Raw genomic sequence first — 16,329 nt, 5'->3', positions numbered from 1 at the left:
GTGACGGTTGTAGCTTGTCTGCCCAAGATACAGCAGAGGTGGCCGGGTGCCAAGGGATGGTACTCTCTGAGGGAACATCTTGCAGCCTACCTCTGTGTCCCTAGGAATGCTGGGGTGACCATGGGCCTCTACTGTCCCCTCCATATCCCTGTCCCTGGTGCCCTCACCTGATCTGCCGCTGACCTGAGGTGCTAATGTTGAGTTCATCCTACCACGGGCCTGCTGGAGCTTAGGAGTCCCCAGTTCCAACCCCATGGTACACTGGGGAAACTGAGGTGGGAAGGGGACACCTGAGGCAGAAGGCATAGTTCAAGTTTCATAGCCCAGTCTTGTGATGACAGACTCCAGGACGGTCTCCAGCAGTTCTCCTGCATTCACACTCCTGCCTAGTCAGTCCCCTCCCAGAGGGACACTAGGGTTGACCTGTGCAATTAGAGGATATTGAGGACTTGCCTGGGCAATTTAGTGGGGCTCTAAGCAACTTCGTGAAACCCCATCTCAAAATCAAAAACAAAAAGGGCTGGGGATATGGCTCAGTGATAAAGTGCCCCTGGGTTCAATCCCAAGTGTGTAAAAATAAAAATAAACAAATGAACAAATAAAGGGGACATTGCAGTTGTCATCTTATTCTCGAGTCTCTTGCTCCCCTGCTAGAGAAGCCCCATGTAGAACTGCCACCAGCTCTGTATGTGAGCTTGGAAGCAAATTCTCCAGCCCCAATCAAACCTTCAGGTGGCTGCAGCCCTGGCTGACATTAGCAACCTAATGAGAGATCCAGAGCCAGGACCATCCAGCCGAGCTGTTTCTGGATTTCGGACCCACAGGAACTATATGGTAATAAATACTATTGTTGCTTTAGGCTGATAAATTTGGGGGTAATTTTTGCAGCAACAGATAAGCAGTAGGAATCTCCTGTGGAAACTTGCTGGCTCTTGTTTGTGTACTTCCAGAGACGGTGGCTCAGGACCTGGTGAAGCAGCCGGCTGGATCCACCCCTGGGGAGCTCAGTCAGTTCTTGTCCTCTGGGATTACAGAAGATATAAACTCCCTGTGCTCTGGGCTGGCCTTGCAGGAATGGTGTCCTGCTGTGGTTTGAATATTTGTCCCCTCCAAAACTCCACTGTGATGCTATTTGAAAGTGGGGCCTGTCACGAGGAGGGCCCTCCTCCCCCTTCTGCTGTGTGATGCAGATGTTAGCCCCTTGACCTTGGTCTGCTCAGCCTCTAAAACTGTGATCCAATACATTTCTGTTCATTAGAAGTAACCCAGTCTGCAGTGTTCTGTTAAAGTAGCACACAATGGCCCTTTGGCCTCCTCCTCTGCCAGCTGCCCAGCCCTGGGCAAAGCCACCCTCCCTCTGGCTTTTTCTCTCAGAGGATGAGTCTCTGGGCTCTAACCCACTTTGTGCTGTCTTTTTAAACCATGGTCCAGATTATCACAGACCTGAGTGGCAAACAGGAAATAACACTAGCTACAAAATCTGGAGGATTTTGAGTTCCAGCTCTTGCACCATCTGTGTGACCTTGAGTAAGTTGCATCCCTCTCTGAGCCACTGGAAGATGTGGGTGGTAACAGAGGGCCACCAGGGAGCAAATGAGTTATGCAATGATGAGGATAGTAGTAAAGCAACTATGTCTTTTGCTGGGCGCATACAATCCACCTGACATACATTAGACCCTTTAACAGATCTGCTGGGTAGATGAAATTCCACCTCCTTTTATAGAGAAGGAAACTGAGCCCAGAGAAAGCTCACCCAGCTGCTAAGTGGGGGAGCTGAGATTTGAACCCCAAAACACTGTGCTCAGGTGGAGAGGTACCCTGGGTAAGAGCCAGTTAGTTGCTTTTTGCCAGCCAATTCCCATTAGTAGAACTCAGGAAGGATCTGGACCCAAAACACAATGACTTGGTGACCCTGCCACTCATTTGCAGCTGTGAATGGTTTCTTAATTCCCTTGCTGAGCAAGACGCGTAGCAGGAACCCTTGCCCTGCCTGTCTCCAGCTCCTCCCCACTTAGGTCTAGCAATGCTGGTTTCCTGAGCCTCAAACTCACCAAGCACTTGGTTACTTCAGGGCCTTTGCCCTTTCTGAACCACCTTCCTGGAAACCTTTTTCCAATTCAGATCTTGACAAAAAGTCTCCTGGGGAAGGAGGGGAAGACTTTCCTTGACCCTTTGGTCTATAATAGGCCTTTCTGCTGGTTTTTTTTTTTTTTTTTTTTTTGGCCTGAGTGCATTCCTTACAAAACTTGACTGTCAAAAGTGGTCTTTGTTTACATATTTTCTTTCTGCCCCTCCTCTCCCATTGTGAGCTCTGCAACCCCTGGATGGGCCTGTCTTGTTCAAGGCTGGGTCCCCAGCACCAACCCCGATGCTGGCACATAGCAGCTGCTCAGTTGACTACATGTCAGATGAATAAAAACGGTCCTTCCTTGCTCAGCACTGTGGGGTGGGAGCGGGAGTGTCGCAAACCCCTTTTGCAAGTGAAGCCAGGCCAACTCAGGAAGGAAAAGCGGCCTGCCAGAGGTCACACTAGGGCTACGTCTCAGAGCCCTGCTCAGCCAGGACAGTTTGGCCGGCCGGGGAGGCAGCTGGGTGCTGCTTGGTATTCCGCCTGGGACTGCCCGGATGGAATAAAATATTTATCTGCGGCTGGAGGTTCGCAGAGGACACTTAAGATGGATCGCGTTTCCATGTGCCTGTGAAATCGAATTGGATTCATGGCAGGATATTTGGTTTCTCGGAACAGACACATCATTTTCTGAAGGAGCCGCAGCCTCTGCCACCGGGGTTGGGCGGGGGCTTGCTGGGCCCCGAGCCGGGATTGGCCAGACGGGGCGGGGTCTGGGGTGCTGGGGTGGGGGTGGGGGTGGGGGACAGCGGAGTCCGTCTGGCCTCTCTGCGGGGTGGCCTGATTTCCTCTGGGGTTCCCAGCGAGGTGGCTGCTCGGGTTCCTCTAGAGCACCCGGAGCCCGGTGGCAGCTGCCTGCGCCTTCGTTTCCATCCCACGGTCGGTGGCCTCCTGTCCCCGTGTTCCCCGCCACTCTAACGTGAGACAGATCTTCCTGAAGTCTAAGTTGTAAGTTCGCCTACCCCTTCCCTGGGCGGAAGCCAGCCTCGGGCCTCCCGTCTCCCCCCCCCCCCCCCCCCGAGAATGGAAGGAGGGGTGTCACGGTCGCTCTCCAACCCACCCAACCCCGTTGGACCCCAAATGCCATTGTCCTAGCAAATATTTTGTAATGTCCCCCTTTCCTCGCCTGAAATAAAATTCATAGATGTTCCCTACCTACACACATAATTAAAAAAAATAATAACGAAGTCCTAGCAAATATAAAGAAGTAAGAAGGAAGTCATTTATACAATGACACATACTGTGCGGCGTAAGAGCTGGGACAACCCCCACTCAGACGGCATAAGGGAGCCAGCAGACGAGGGCACCTACGTGCAGAACCCGTGACAGTTAAAAATGCGGACAGAGAAAGACGAATCAGTTCCACGAGGGACAGGGGGGGTGATCTTTCTAAAATGGCCTCCGGCTCTTGGCAAAGTTCTGAGCCAACCAGGCACATCCTCCCCTCGGTGTGCGTGAGGAGGCGCGTTCCCGGGCGCTCCCGTGGGCAGGAAGTCCTTGGTGCTGGTCTACGAAATATAGTGAGGTTCCAGGCTCAAGGAATTTGAAGCAAGTTTTTTTTTTTTTTTCTCTCCTGAGAGAATGGCTGGCAGGACGTTAGAAAGTCCTGGGGGACGCGGGTGGGACAGTTCTTCCTGGGGAGAGGCTGTCCCTGCCCTGTAAACGCGAATAGCGCTAACCCAATTACTGCGATAACAAGAAATGGCCCCTAGGGGGCGGTGCTGCCTCCTTGAGAGCCCCAGGGCTCCAGCCTGAATGGCAGATATGGGACGCTTACTACCCCATATTTCTGGCACCCATGGCAGACATGGCTAATCGAAACCTCATTTTCTCACTGGCAGGATAAGGCCTGGAATTCTCAAGTCTGCACTCTCTGCACTGGAATCAGATCATGAGCTGAAACTTGGCTCAGAGGTTCAACTCTGTTACAAATATTTATTGAATTTGACAGAACTAAATGAAAGATCTGCGAGGTTCTTTTCAGTTTTGTTTTCAAAGGATTCAGGCTTCCCTGCCTCTCTCCAGCTCAGGGCCTACCCATGGCTTGCCACGGCTGGCAGGAGGTAGCCCTGTTTCCTTGTCTGATGTTCTGGGCTGTCCCTGAATTGGTCCAGCACTGACACAGGCAGAGCACTTCAGAGACCGCAAAACAGGCAGGATCTTCTCTGAGCCTTATGCAGAATGTGGGGCAGGCAGGGTGGGGGCATCAGGTCTATTTTATTGATAAGGACCACCTGGCTCTTCAAGTGGAAATGACTTGCCCAAGGTCACAGAGCTGGTAAGAAGTCAGCACTGAAACCTGATTCCCTTGAGGGTAAAGCCTTCATCTTGTCCAGCTTGTGCTTTTCAGCCTTGCTATGTCTCAGATAGTCTAAGCTCCGGTCACAGGGGACCACAGATTATTCCCCAGAACGCCACCTAGCCAACCTATAACATTTAAGAATGTAGGAGCCAGAGTTGGGCCGCATCTGGATGGCTTTAAGTCCTGGTTCTACCACTTGGAGCTGTGTGACCTGGGGCAAGTTACTTTAACTCTGTGGATTCTATTGCCTCATCTGTAAAATGGAGATGATAATAGTATCTGCCTCACAGAACTGCTGAGGGGATTAAAGAGTCAATCACTGGAACATGTAAACAGTGCCAGGTAAATAGTAAAAGCTTAATAGATTTTAGCGGGTGTTAGTACTGTGACTCTCACAGGTCTGCTACCTGACATTCTTTTCTCTGTGGCTGTTAGGAATATGTTCTTTCATAAACATCACTCCCTTGACCCTGCCACCTCAACCTGATTTATCTTCCCTTTCCTGGGTTCCTAAAAAGGTCTATCATTGTTTCCATTTTTGCTGAGAGTCACTCCCTACCTCCATGCCTCTGTCCAGGCGGTGCCCTCTGTGTGGAAGGCCCTTCCCATCTTGCCTTCAGGCCAACATTTACATCTTTAAGAAGTGCCATCTGCAGGAGGCCTTCCCTGAGAATCACAGATTAGACCAGGAGTCTCCTCTTGGCATCCACAGTCCTTGGCTAGTCTCTCAAATTTACCACAATTGTCACTGAACGTTCAGAACACAGATTATTCTAACCCCAACCATTAGCAGATGCATATTCTTTTCAAACATGTATGTAACTTGGCCATGTTTTGAACTACAAAGCAAGTCTCAACAAATATCAAAGAAATAATGCAATAGCCTCAGTGCAATAGCATAGTAAAAAATCACTTGTATGGGGCTGGGGATGTGGCTCAAGCGGTAGCGCGCCCGTCTAGCATGCACTCGGCCCGGGTTCGATCCTCAGCACCACATACAAAGATGTTGTGTCTGCCGAAAACTAAGAAATAAAATATTAAAAAATTCTCTCTCTCTCTCTCTCTCTCTCTCTCTCTCTCCTCACTCTCTCTTAAAAAAAAAATCACTTGTATGTTTGACAATTTAAAAACACATACTTCTAAATAACTCATGGGTTGGGAAGAAACCAAATGGGAAATCAGGAAATATTTAGAACTGTATGATAATGAAAATATATCAAAATTTGTGGGATGCAGCTAAAGCAGTACCTAGAGAGATATTTATAGCCCTGTTTATTTAGAAAAGAAAAAGGACTGCTATAAGGTCCTTGCTTAGCATCTGGATGGCCATCTTAAGTGACAGCCGCCATTTTAAGGAAAAAATTTTGCTTTCCCACCCAAGGGAGTTTCTGAGAAAGACTCACCTCACCACTCCCTCATACCAACTCAACCCTTAACCACCTGCATTAGGACCCACCTAGCTCTGATTCCCGAGCCTCCCCCAAGAAAGTCCCAGAACTCAAGCCTGTTTTGCCTCTCTGTCCTATAGAGAGATGGCCTCTGTAAACTCAAATAAACTCTCGTGTGTATCTCTGCCTGGTCTCTTGTCTTTTATCTCTCGCTTACCCATCTCTTGTTCTTTGCGTTCCTTTCAACTGCAAAGAATATGATAAGCCTCTAACTCAAAGAGTTAAAAATGGAACACCAGAGTAAATGCAAAGAAGGAGCAGGAAGGAGTCATGCCAGGTCCCACTTGTGTCTCCCTCAGTGCACTGGGGGACATCTCTGGGTCCCTAGCACAGGTCAGCCCAGGGCTTATAGCTGGAGGGTCTTTAGTAAATGTCAATCGAATTTGTGCTGTGGATAGAACAGTCTTGGTTCTTCCTATTCCTTTTTTTTTTTTTTTTTTTGGTCAATGCTTTTCAAGTTGGGTCCTCAGATACCTGAGTCAGATCACCTGGGCCCACTCACATATAAATGGGGTGAGACCTCAGAACCTGCATTTTCTAACAAGCTCTTGGGTGAGTCTATGTACTGACCTTGAACTTATGGAGAGCAGGGTTCAAGGCTACCTCAGGGAAACTTGTGAGGTCAGGTGTGTCTTTCAAGGGAACTCAGACTTTTCCTTGGGGACCTTCCTCCTCACTGATGTTTTGAAAATCAGCTTTAAACCTCTTTAGAGAAGTCATGTCCCAGATCCAGGCCTCAATTTACTTTCCTGTAACATGGGAATAAAGATGGTTATTCCTGTTCCTCCAGCAATGATTCCTGGGGGCACAGGAATAACCTGGTAACTTCCTGTTACCAGGTGGGTTGTCATTCCTTAAGAAGGCACAGTTTGCCGAGTGTGGTGGCACATGCCTGTAATCCCAGCGGCTCAGGAGGTTGAGGCAGGACAATTACGAGTTCAAAGCCAGCCTCAGCAAAAACGAGGCGTTAAGCAACTCAGGGAGACCCTGTCTCTAAATAAAGTACAAAATAGGACTGGGGGTGTGGCTCAGTGGCTGAGTGCCCCAAGTTCAATCTCCTGTCCTTCCCCGCCCCATAAAAGGCTGAGGTTGTGGCTTAGTGGTAGAGCACTTGCCTAGCATGTGAGAGGCACTGGGTTCAAGATCCTCAGCACCATATGTAAGTAAACAAAACAAAAGTCCATCAACAAGTAATAAAAATATTTAAAGAAAAAAGAAGGCACAGTTTACGAAACCACCCTTTCTCTCGGAACCATCTGAATACAACCATCTGGGAGAGTAGGCTGGGCTGGTCAGAATTCCTGGTTTACAGATGAAGAAACTGAGGCTGAAGCTGTTTTCAGTGCAAGAAGTCTTCAGTGTGCCCTGGAATCATCCCAGAAGGTTAGAACTCCTCCCTATACTCTCAGGGTCTTGGCGTCTGTGTATGCAAGTCCTGGGGGTTGGGTGAGGGTGGGGAGTCCTGGGCCCGAGCCATCTGGGCATTCTCTAAGACTCGGCTGTTTGAGTGGCCCCACCCACTGCACTTCCGAGATGCTGCTCTGAGGTTACCCTGCAAGGAGGAAGTCAATTTGGGAAGGGACCCTGGGGCCTCAGCCTCTTTTCTGCAGGGAGCTGCCTCCTTCCTCAGGGGGCAGGAGTCCCCACCGCAGGATGCCCTTTAAATAGAGCTTCCTAGATTGCTGCATTTGTAGTGGCAACCCCTGAGCTGGCAGCAAGTGCTGGGCTTGGAGGCTTCCACCCTGTGGAGCCAGCCAGCCTCAGGGACCCTGGCACCTCTCTAAGCCTCATGCCCCTCTCCAGAAGATGGGACCGATAATCACTGCACCCGTCTCACAGAATTGATGATGAGGGTCACAAGGAATCAAGTGTGTGAAATGGTCCAGCACTGAGCAGATTCATACTCACCAAGTTTCTGCTCTGCACCACGGTCAAGGACAGTGTTGTGAATCATGCTGGCTGTGTTACCCACCCGAGGGCCAGGCTCTGGGCTCTATGCTTTAGTCCACTCAGTTGTTCACTGAACAACAATTAACTGGATGGAGGTTCCTCAAAAGACTAGGCAATACATGCACGCCCGTGTTTATAGCAGCCCAATTTCCAAGAGCTAAATTATGGAGCCAGCCTAAGTGTCCGTCAATGGATGAATGGATGGAGAAATGCGGTGTATTTATACAATGGAGTTTTATTCAGCCCTAAAGCAAAATGAAACTATGTCACTTGCAGGAAAATGGATGGAGCTTGAGACCATTATGTTAAGTGAAATAAGCCAAACTCAGAAGGTCAAGGGACACATGTCTTCTCTCATTTGTGGAAGCTGGAGAGAAAAAAGGAAAAAACAGGTGGTGGAAGGGGTCTCATGAAAATTGAAGGGAGCTGGATAGAGTAGAGGAAAGGGAGAGGGGGAGGAGGAGAGAGAAAGAGGAAATTCGGGGGAAGGAGAGTGGCCAAACTCTGTTGTTATATTGTGTGCATGTACAAACAGGTAACAACAAATCCCACCATTATGTGCAACTACAATGCACCAATAAAAAATACGGGAAAAAACCCCAAACAGTGATCTGCTGGGCACCTACTATGTGCCAGGCAAACAAAGCTCTGGGGTGCAACAGCAAAGACGGAATCCCCACCTCACACAGCCTGCCCTCTAGCTGCAGGAGGGACAGCAAATGAACGCGTAACATGATGTCAGGCAGCAACACCTTCTTGGGAGCAAATCAGAACAGGTGGAGAAAGTCAGGTGTGATGGAGGGTGAGGAAAGGCTTTCTGGAAAAGCAAGACTTGGGCAAAAGTGGAGGGTGGGCCTAGGGAGTACCTGGGGACAGAGCTCTCCAGGTAGAAGTGTGGCAGGTGCAAACTTGCGGCTGGTGTGTGCGCATGAGCATGGGTGCTAGGTGGGGACCTATGGGGAGGGGCTGGAGTGGTTGGAGCAGAGGCAGCAGGAAGGAGGTAAGGAGTGGGGACTGTCTTGTAAGGGTCTGGGGGCCAAGAGTAAAGCTTTGGATGCCCTAAGTGAAGCACTCTTATCCTGAGGCTCACAGCCCAGGGGAGGGGTCAAGTTCCAGCACAGTCACACGCCAGCACCCACTTTCCACATGGCACTGCTGGAACCTGGAGCTGATCCTGAATGAGAGGTGTGGCTGGGGAGAGCCCCCGGAGGGTTCAGAAGCCAGAGCCTGTGGATGTGGGAGGCAAGGCGGGTCGAATCTGGGTCATGGAGAGCCGGGAGGGGTGGCAGAGGCAGCCACCTGGGTCTGGGGTGGGCGGGGGCGGCCTCTCCATGGCGACACGGTTTGGAAGCACCACTGCAATTACTCACACAGGCCCATGCGCACACGTGCGTGCACCCCGCACCATGTGCACACGCAACACAGCCCACACACCTTGGAGCAGCTCAGAAGCCACTTAATGGTTGACGTCACACTGGAGGGGATGGGGACACGGTGCCCATCTCAGGAGCAGGTGGGAGCAGGCCTCCAGGAGCACCAGCAGGGCCAGGGCTCCTCTGGATCCCGGAGTAGCCTCACAACCCCACAAGGCTGAGGCACAGAGCAGCACCCCCATCACCCTTCCAGCATCTCCCCAGACTCTGTGCTGTATTGTGGAGATCATGAGAAATGTTACAATAAACACAGAATCACACAGATGGGTGAAAATGGCAGCAGCGATCAGAACCCTGGAGAAGGGCAGGCAAGTCAAGGAGAGCATTAATGGGCAAAGTCAGACAAAGCCTCCTGCAGAAAGTGAAGTTGGATCTGAAGTCTGAAGGATGAATCAGAGTTGACAGGATGAGGGGTGTGTGTGTGTGTGTGTGTGTTTTCCAGGCACAGGGAGAGCATGTGCAAGGGATCTTAAACTGGAAAAAGATTCACATGTTCTGAGAAATAGAAAGAAGGCCAGTGTGGCATGGAAGAGGGAGGTGGGGCCCAGGCTAGAGGCTGTGGCTGGAGCGGGGATGAGTACCTGGCTACCATCACCTGTCAGGAGGATCATGGCAGCCCATCCCTTAGATCTACAGCCTGACCAAGACTCTAGCTGCCTCCAAGGCTGTCTGAGAGACGGGCTGCGGTCGGGATGCCCTTGCTCACTGGGTGGCTTTGGCAGGTCGTCTTCCTCTCTAGGCCTCATCTGAATAGTGGAGACCCTGCTTTGTGTCTAATTTCAAGACAACGTGCATATGATGCTCCAGAGAGCAGCACGCAGTGGCCATGAGATGGGTGGAGCCTCCTGCTGCCCCCCTCTCCTGGGATAGCGTCTACCTCAGTTTCTCCCTTTGCTTAGCCAATCTTTAAGGGGGTTGTGGCCCCATTTCTGGTCTGGAGCTGGAGAAAGCTCTAGCCTGGGTCAGGCTCCACAGCAGCTGGACCACCCCGGGCTTGTCATGCCTGAGCTGGCCGCCTTCCCAGGGCTCCCCAGGGGCTCTGTTTGGAGACTTCAGGGGAAACAAGGACAGAAAGCCAGGCCAGCCCTGCCCTCCCCAGCTATCCACGAGGATCACCAGAGCGCCTCCCAAATGCAGGGCACATGGTATTTCAGCAGCCCCTTTCTCTGCTCCCACTCTGGGGACGGATACCGCTTCATGATTTAACAGATGAGGAAGGCGAGGCCCAGGGAAGGAGAGACCTGTCCACAGCCACACAGAGAAGAAGGAGGGGTCAGGTTCTAACCAGGCACCTCCAGGCCTCCTTAGGGCCTTGTCCAGGTCTGTGTTTCCCCTTCATCCCCCTCCAGATTGTCCTCACTTCTGCCCTGTGACGCCCTGTTCTGCAGTCCTACCCCGACTCCAACCTCACCCCTGACCTCTTGATCAGAAACAAACCCTTATGGAGACCACACACTCTGACCCAGCCATCCCCCTACTCACTGCCGTCAGCCCATCTGGCCTCCTCTTCCTTTCTGGGACTCGCTGAGCTCTTCTTTCCTGTCTCAAGGCCTTTGCACTTGCGATTGCCTCTACCAGGAACCCTGTGCTCCACACCTTCCCGTGGCTGCTCCTTTGCTTCAGTCACGGTTCAGCTCAAATGTCCCCTCCTCACAGAGGCCTCTCTGACCTGCTGCCCAACTAGGCAGATGCCCCTCCCCTGCTCCCATGTCCCCCAGCTTTATTTCTTCAGAGCAGTCATTCATTTCTTTTGCTTATTGTCCATCTCCTCCACTAGACTGAAGGCCTCGCGGAAGCTGGGCTGAGTCTGCTGCCATCTCCTGGGTCTGAAGGGCCTCAGATCTGCCCATTTCCTTCTCTCCCTGCTGCCTCCGCCCTCGACCGGCTACCATCACGTGTCAGGAGATCAGCCCATCCCTTAGACCTACAGCCTGACCAAGACTCTCAACCCCCACCCCCGCTGGTGACCACGGCTGCAGCCCCTATAACAAGGGCTCAGGAGGTTTCTCCAGTGCCACCGCACACCCAGGCTTCTGCCACCACAGGGGCCTGTAGGCATCTAGACTCCAGACCTCAGTCCAGGCCACTCCCACTGCCAGGAGGGCCATCCCCTGGATGGTCAGCCCCAGCTTGTCAGCACCTTCCAGAGGCACAGTCCTGCCTGAGTGTGGGTCACCTCCCACCTCTCTGGACAGATGTCTCTTCCAGCCCAGGCCATGCTACCCTCAGCCTGCACCCTCCAATCCAAACATTTCTCGAGTTCTGATCACACATCAAACCCCTTTCTAAGAGCCCAGTGCCCACTGCCTCACAGCCTCTGCAGGGCAGTCCATTTTACAGACAAGGACACAGAGGTCAAACAACTTGTCCAAGGTCATATGCAAATAATACACGGGGGGGGGGTCAGGATTCAACCCAGGTCCACTGGACTAAAACCATGGACCATGGGCTCCTTGGTAAGGACCAAAAGCAGACATTCCGTCTTGGGTCACCAGGGCCTAATGTTCAGGGCTAAGCTCAACAACCAACGCTGTAAGGGAAAGCATTTTGAGAATAGGGCAGAAATTATAGGCAGAAAGATTGGGCACGATCTAAGAAAGACCCCAAGGTACAAGGAGCAGCCAGGGCAGGGTGGGCCTGAATGCAGATAGAAGCAGAGGTGGGCTGGCAGGACGGGGTCAGGGGACTGTGCCCCCAAGGAGGGGGACCTGAAAGAACTCTTGAGGTCTCTGACCTACTCATGAAGCAAAGTTGGTACAGAGCACCATGTAGGGATGTGACCCCAAGCTGCTCCCTGACTGTCACCCAGGCCTCGAGGCTCAGTGCGTGAGGTCAGGGAGAGTCTAAGGATGTACTCCCAAGAGCTTTTGCCATTGCTCCAAAATGACAGTCTTAAGCGGTCTCCCCTCAGGGAAACGCGTATTTTAGTTGAGATTTCTGGATAAGCCAAATGGTCCATCTTTGGGCACCGTGACAGATGGCGGGAAGTTCTGGCAGCCCAGTCCACTTGCTCAAATGACACTGGTAGCGCTGGGGATGTGGTTGGCAGGAAGCAGCTCCCAGCCGGGCTTCAGTTGAGCCTTCTACCTCAGTGAAGCCCACTCCCCAGCTCGAGGCACTACAGACTGGTGGTGGTGGTGGGGGGGGGGGAACACTGTTCCATTTGCAAGACAAAGAGACACCAGTGACTCACCCACAGGCACCCAGCCCACCTCCAGCCCAGCCCTTCCACTCAGCTGGGGTTGTGGCTGCAGGGAGCAGCTTTCTGAGCCTGATAGGGCACAAAAGAAGGGGCAGTGCTGAAATGCTGTGACTTCAATGGTGACAGGTAGACTGTGATGAGGGCTCTCTGTGGTGAATATGGTTTGAAGTTCTTGGGGCTTCAGAGGATGAATAGAGCTGCTCTGAACCTCTTCCCCAGAGCTGGCTTTATTATGAAGGACACAGATTTTATAAATATCTCAGCCCTTACCATGGGTCACGTGGCACTGGGAATTAGCTAGGAGGCAAATTAGGAGGAGGGGGAGGGTGTTAGCTGTGCTGGCAGTGCATTTGGAGACACACAGGAGTTCACGGTCAGGGCAGGTGCGACTGAATGGTTCTGTCTCACACTCATGACTGGTACTGGTCCCTAGGCCACTGTGACCTAGGCCAGGGTTTGGGGGCAGGTCTTTGAGGTAGAACCTTCAGGGCACCATCTGAGTCAGGAACTGCTGGCTGATATGCTGAGGGTTCATACAGCTGAGCTTCCAGCAGTTAAGGGGGAAGGGCTGACCCCCACTATTCATATCTCCAACTGCCAGCCTTCTGGATCAAGGTCAGAATTTAGTCTGGGGCCAGGGTCAGAGTTTAGCTTGGAATCAAAGCCGAGGCTTGGTATGGGACCAGGGTTGGGGCTCAGTATGTATCTAGGATTCCTTAAGTGGCTTCATCACCTTTTTTTTTTCTTTTTTAAATATTTTATTTTTAGTTGTAGTTGGACACAATACCTTTATTTTACTTATTTTTATGTGGTGGTGAGGATCGAACCCAGGGTCTCGCATGTGCTAGGCGAGTGCTCTACCGCTAAGCTACATCCCCAGCCCCCCTTTTTTTCTTTTTAATATATATTTATTTTAGTTGTAAATGGACCTTTTATTTTATTCATATGTGGTGCTGAGACTCAAACCCCGGGCCTCACACATGCTAGGCAAGTGTGCTACTACTGAGCCACAACCCTAGCCCCTTCCTCAGCTCCTATACCTGCCTTCCTTAGGGACAGGCCAGCTCTCCGCTTGCCATGACCCAGACATGGCAGACCCAGGACTCTGTTCTCTCTGGGGACAGAACTATGAGCAGGAGTTCGATGAGACTGGAGAAGAGGGCAGTGGAGACATGCCCCCCCCCACCCGGGGGCTGCTATTCTGGGGCTCTGTAAGTCACAGTGTGGGAGTTAAATATAAGGGGACACCAGGTGGCAGGCAGTAGGTGTTAATGACCCTGCAGGAGGTGAATCAGAACCTGAGCAGGAGCCATGGTCGGGGGCAGGCAGGGGGACAATCAGCTCAGCTCAGGGAGGCAGGAGGCTTGGGCTTGAGGCCTGCTAGGCTCCTGCCCCTCTCTGTGGCTTCAGGCCCATCTCTGCCTTCTTTGGGCCTGTGGCGTGCAGCTGAACTCGAACTCTACATTCTCTTTACTTGTAGCAGGTCATGGACAGGTGCTCCTTCCCCGGGCAGGGTTAGTGGGGACCTAGGAACACTCTGCTGTCGTCTTCTGGGGTCAAAGCCTTTCTTGGTCCTCAAGGGCCAGGGTGAATACAACCTCCTTCATGAAGTCTCCCCCAGCAGAAATTCCCCCTGGGCCCCTTGATCCAGCTGGTGCCCTTCTGAACCCTCATTTCAGCCTAGAGCCCACTGCCACGCAACAGGGCAGGGGTGGACCCAGCTGTTCCCCCACTGGACTGGGAGACCAAGAGCTCAGGCTCTGTCATTGCCCCTTGGTATTGTGGCCTCCAAGACTCCACAGTCAAGGCCTCTCTGACCTCAGACCCTTTGGGGTCTCGAGTGGAGCAGACCCGCCACTATTATACTTACAATATGAATGGCCCTGAGGACCCCGCCAGGCCACACATACCTGAGTGATTAATTGCTTTCAAGGGCAATTGAAATCTTGCTACTACTCGTGTTCCCCTTTTTTATCTACCAGGAAGCTCAGAGAAAAATTTAAAGCACAACTTTAGCAAAGTGTTATCTGGAATTATCTCATTTCTGTCTTTATTTTCTCTTCCCTTGGTCTCTTATTTATTTACCCAGAGCTTAAACTCATTGCTGAAACCGATAATTCCTAGAGTTCATATAGCGAGTGCTTAACCTGTGCCAGGCCTTAGCTGAGTTTATGACCTGGTATTCACTGTCTTCTATAATCCACTACACCCATTGGACAAAGGAGGCAAAGAGAGGTTAACTGACTTTCCCAGAGTCACATAGCAAATAAGTAGGGGAACAGGCATTCTAACCTAGCCTGTCTGACCCAAGCTCAAACACGCCATGCTGCCTGCTATGGAAGCCAAGTTCTTGACGAACATCAGAGGAAACTCAATAACTCAATAACCGAAGGTACTGGGGTTAGGACTCTGAAAAGAAGAGGTGAGACGGAGGAGAAGCAGCTGCTCTCGGAGGCCCATGAATGGTGGGCCAAGGAGGGCCTAACGTTCTGTGGACTCCAGAATCCAGGGAAAAAGGGGGCCACAGGGAGGCCAACCTCAGCTCAGTGCAAGACAGCGCTTTCTAACCACCAGATCCCTTCTCCCCCAAAGAGACGCCTGACAGCGCCATGCTAAGGAATTCATTCCTGGCAGAGAGGTGGAGTGGAAAGAGAACAGGAAAAAGAGAACCAGGAAGGGAAGGGGGCTCACCCTACCAGGCATCAAGCCACACTGTGCAGACATTTGTGGTGACTCTCAACAGCAGAGGGGACTGCCCTCTTCGGGTGCCTTTGGAAATAATGGGGACAACATGGGTAGTAACAAGGACTAGGAGCAGTGTTCTGCCACTATCAAGTGCCAAGGATCACATCAGGGATGTCCAAGAATCTACAATGAGCAGGCCAATCTTGCCCACGGAAGAGTAGTTTTACCCTAAATGCCAATGTGTCCCTGTTGAAAAAACAATGAGATTTAGTAATTAGTGTAGAATTGGAACAGACAAAGAGATCAATGAGACAGAACAGGATTCCCAGAAATAGATCCATGAACACTCAGGCCCTACCACACAACAGAGATGGGAGTTCACATGAGTGAGAGGGAACAGAGTATTCAATTAATGCATCTGGGATAAGAGGCTAGTCCTGCGAGCATAAGATCAGACCCATGCTTCACGCCACTCACAGACACAAGAGACATAACCCGGACTAAAGATCTAAATACGAAACACAAAAGGAAAATAAAAGTTTAAAGTTATTTGAAGGAAGTGCATCTTCCAGCCCGGGGTGGAGGAAGCTTCTTACACAAGTTGCAGAGAAGTAAAAGCCAATGAAGGGGAAGTGAGGTGTTTTACTACACCCCAAATGCAAAGTTCTGACTGAAGGAGACGCGAAGTTCAAAGACTTGGGAGAAAATATGTGCAACAAACATAACCAGGATTAACATCACCACATACGTAAACCTATTTTACAAATTAATAAGAAAATCATAAGTGATCCATAAAAATTGGGCAAAGTATATGAACAGGCATTTTGCAGATGAGGAAATTCAGATGATCATTAAACAGTAACAAGGCTCTCGGCTTCTCTAATAGTCGGCAATACTAATGAAAATGAGAGATTTTTCTCCCAGCAGATTGACAAAATTAAAGAGTGGTAAATCAATTGGTGGTGTGGTGCTGAGGATGTGGGAAGTTGGATACGTCACTAACAGGCATGCAAAGTGGTGACAACTGCACTGGAGGGCAATTTGGCAGTGTTCATTAATACAGAAAACCCTGCATCCAGACAAACGCTAGTGCACACCCACAAGGATGTTCAAGGCGACACTGGTTATAGTGGAACCAGAAGTACGTGAACTTGCACCAGCAGGAGGACAGGGGGGGTGGG

The sequence above is a fragment of the Urocitellus parryii genome, chromosome 6, assembly GCF_045843805.1.
Source record: "Urocitellus parryii isolate mUroPar1 chromosome 6, mUroPar1.hap1, whole genome shotgun sequence".
Lineage (NCBI taxonomy): Eukaryota > Metazoa > Chordata > Mammalia > Rodentia > Sciuridae > Urocitellus > Urocitellus parryii.
This window is presented reverse-complemented; position numbering follows the sequence as displayed.